We start from the raw sequence: 4,438 nt of genomic DNA on the forward strand, positions 1-4,438 counted from the left end.
GCATCGTCCAAGTTGATGGCCTCATCTGCTTGCAGGTTTGACTTTATGCGCATCAGCAGGTCCAAATGGTCCACTTCAAGACGATTCCTGGAATCTGTTTTCATACGATTCATTAAACCAGGGGTGTCAAACTCAAATACACAGTGGGCCAAAATTCAAAACTGGAACAAAGTCGCGGGCTAACGTTAATATTTATTGAAATATATTTATTCCTCCAGATATAAGAATGAATCTTTTCTTATGGACTCAAACACGTTTTGCTGAAAAACTGAATATGGAACAAGCAAAGCTTGATACTAAACAATATATATATTAGCTGTATAATACCAGTAGGCCAGCTCTGATAGTAATTTGGTATGGCTTCGCGGGCCAAATGTAAGTAGGCTGTGGGCCAAATTTGGCCCGCGGGCCAGAGTTTGACACCTATGCATTAAACTAAAGCCTCTTTCCGAAGGGCCAGCTCTGTTCTAGGATGCCCTCTGGACCCAGTGGAGGTGGTGAGTGACAGGAGAACGGCGGCTAAGCTGTCATCCCTGATGGACAACATCTCCCACCCCATGCAGCAGACTGTGACAGCACTGAGCAGCTCCTTCAGTGGGAGACTGCGGCACCCACGGTGTGGGACGGAGAGATTTCGCAGGTCTTTCCTCCCCACTGCTGTCAGACTCCATAATAAAGACTTTAACTGATCAAGCACACACATCCATACATATGCAATAATACTAAGTGCAATAATCCTTTCTGTCATCGTTGTATTTTTACTCAGTTGTATATAGTATTTGTATTTGTATTCTATTTTTATCTTATTGTATATTTATTTTATTTTATTCTACTGTATATAGTATTTTATTTTATTCTATTCTGTACAGCTGTGTACTGTATTTATTCTTATTGTATTCTAATTTTTGCCTCATAACTTTTGCACTGTCCACTTCCTGCTGTGACAAAACAAATTTCCCACGTGTGGGACTAATAAAGGTTATCTTATCTTATCTTATCTTATCTTTCGCAATCTGCACTGGATGCTTGAAATGTAGCACAAATCTACAAGCTGTGAGATGTGTTTTAGCTCTTTACATTTTAGTGTTGCAGCCACCATATCTGAGAATGTGCTGATTGACCTGAGTTTAAGTTTTTGCCTCATTATGTACTTGAATTCAGCATATTCACTGTCACTGACCTCCACAAAATGTGGGTGGTGGAGAATTGCCTCATACTTCTTTGCCAGTGTGGCAATGTCTGCTGCTCCATACTCAGAGCTGATGTCTGAGCTCAATGCCTCAATGTCAAATGCAAACCACTCCATTAATTTATCCTCTGAAAAACGAGCACCCAAGTGATCGTAGAGGTTACGAATCAAACGAGTAATCTCACCGGTATTTCTGCCATCAGCTGATGAGGCCCTCATTGCCTCTCTGACACGGTCACTCCACTTAACATCCTTTACCTCTGTTGAGTATTGGGAACGCAACTTCACAATCTTTGCTCTTGCAAAGCAGAGCTCTTCCATCACAGTCAGGTTGCATTTTTGAAAAGAAAGACAGGTCTGCCAGCTCACGCAAAACATCTCAGAGAGCGGTAAGAGTAACCTTGACGTTTGAATTGGTTACCTTTTTGTAACAGTAACTTGCCACTGGATCTCTTTTATCACTGGATTCTGTCTTGCAGTAGACAGCCATCGCACTTTGTACAGAGGCCTGAATGACTTTGACAGTGTATCCTCATCAAGAATCTTTGCTAGGTCTTCTGATTTTCTCCTGTTTACTGTGGATCTAGAGAAAGTGAAATGAACTGTTCCACATCACGCATCAAAGGTACATCTTTCGACGCATCATCAAAGTCCTCTCTATGGACCACACAGTGTTGTTCAGTGAGTTGTGGTATTTGCCGATTTAATAAAGCTGCAAATCCGTTGTGCTTTCCTCGCATTACTGAGGCACCATCAGAGGTCAGCATCACCATTCTCTGCATGTCTAGTTCATGCTTGGTGTAAAACTGAGTTATTGCCTGCACATTATCCTGAAAGGTGCATGTTGTCAGCTGGATGATGCCACCAAACAGTTTTATAGTTGACGTTATTTTCCTCCCTGTATTTAATATACAGGACTAGTATTCTGTGCACTGTTATGTCTGTGCTCTCATCTATGATCAGGGTGTGCCAAGGTGCATTTTTAACTTTACACATCATCTCATTCTGCACTGTTTGATTCATTGAATTCACAAACTCAAAGGCATCATTTTTGCTTCGCCAGCTTTCTGGTATACTCATATACTTTGCCATGTGATTGTGAATTTGTTGAACCGATAGCATAGAATAATTCATGTTGATGGCATGTAGTAGAATATTGTTGATGAGAACTTTAACTTGCTCGGGGTTGGATTTCTTTACAGCTTGTTCCTGTTCTCTCGGTCTTTGGCGCTCTCCTCCAACAATGTACCCCATCCCCATCTTACACTTCTAACTGCTTTCTAATGACTTTTGTGCTGTCCACACTTTCCCCCCGAAAACTCGCTTGCTATTTTGGCCTCGCAACATGTTTTGCAGAGCGGGCCTTTCTCGCTCGAAAAAGAAAAAAATCTCACCCAGTTTTTTCTTCTGTTTGCAAAACCATCTTAAAAGAATTGCATTGCTTTTTTACTTTGGCTTGGTGAGGGCATGTGCCACTGCCTCTTCGTTTTGCCATTATTATAAAAGGTCAACATAAGCACCACATCGGCCACACCACTTACCTAGCTAAAACACCGGTGGCGGCACATAAAGATGCTACCGCGGTAAAGTGAGCCGTCATTTGTGAGCCGCGGTCAAGCCAGCCGCCTCTTATCCGCCGCATAAATTTCCTTGCGCTTTTACACCAGTCTTTACGGTAGCGCCTTTTCGCTTTATGTGCCGATTGAAAGCCTATACCCGCGCGCACGTGCACGCGCGCGAACAGTCGCACGCGCATGCGCGCACACAAATTACAATGAAACAGCCCGATACAGTCAATACAATTATGGAAATGTCAGAAATTCATGAAAAATCATCCTGAGTAGTTGAGGTCCAACTTTCAACACATCCCTCCTCCGGGACACCTACTGTACCTGTGTGCCAAGTTTCAGCCAGATTTACTGTAAAATTCCTCAGAAATTAAAGGACATTTATATGCAATTCAATACAGCCAATACACTAGAATTATGTCAATTTTCAAAAATTCATGAAAAATCATCCTGAGTAGTTGAGGTCCAACTTTCAACACATCCCTCCTCTGGGACACCTACTGTAATTGTGTGCCAAGTTTCAGCCAGATTTACTGTAGAATTCCTCAGAAATTAAAGGGTACTTATATCCAATGCAATATAGCCAATACAATAGAATTATGTCAATTTTCAAAAATTCATTAAAAATCATCCTGAGTAGTTGAGGTTTCAACCCTTTTTCTAGTCAGTGGGTGTGTGGGCAGACAACTCTGGCTTGTCACCCAGTTGGATTTCCTGGTATTTGTATGATGGCACTATCTACAAATCAGGACACATTAACTATGATATTTAAAAAATGACATGATGACATAGTTCTTGGTCAGTTTACCAAGCATTTCTCAGTTTTGTTCTTTATAGTTCTGTTCATCATATCATTGTTTGTGAGTCCTGGATTATTTGATGATATGTTTACATTATGTATTCTTTTGTTTTCAGTTCCATATTGCTTTTAAGTGTAGTTCTTTTTCAGCATTCCACAAGTGGATGGAAGACTTGTGAAAACACTCTAGTGTTAAAGCCAGTCTTGTCTTCATGTCTGTTTATGGTTTTGTCTGTGTCAAGCTCGTGTATCTTAGGTCTGTGTTTTAGTTTGGTGGCCTCTTGTCTCTTTCTTGTGTTGAGTCTTACGTCCACTGTCTTCTTATTCCCAATGTATCCCTGCTGTGTTACACAGCTGTCTCCAATTCCCCTAATCGCCATCCTATTTATACATTTTGCCAATCTCCCGGTCTGAAGTACTCGATTCTATTCTATTCTATTTATACAGGGAGTGCAGAATTATTAGGCAAGTTGAATTTTTGAGGAATAACTTTATTATTGAACAACAACCATGTTCTCAATGAACCCAAAAAACTCATTAATATCAAAGCTGAATGCTTTTGGAAGTAGTTTTTAGTTTGTTTTTAGTTTTAGCTGTTTTAGGGGGATATCTGTGTGTGCAGGTGACTATTACTGTGCATAATTATTAGGCAACTTAACAAAAAACAAATATATACCCATTTCAATGATTTATTTTTACCAGTGAAACCAATATAACATCTCCACATTCACAAATATACATTTCTGACATTCAAAAACAAAACAAAAACAAATCAGCGACCAATATAGCCACCTTTCTTTGCAAGGACACTCAAAAGCCTGCCATCCATGGATTCTGTCAGTGTTTTGATCTGTTCACCATCAACATTGCGTGCAGCAGCAA

The sequence above is a fragment of the Astatotilapia calliptera genome, chromosome 6 (assembly GCF_900246225.1).
Source record: "Astatotilapia calliptera chromosome 6, fAstCal1.2, whole genome shotgun sequence".
In the NCBI taxonomy this organism is placed as follows: Eukaryota; Metazoa; Chordata; class Actinopteri; order Cichliformes; family Cichlidae; genus Astatotilapia; species Astatotilapia calliptera.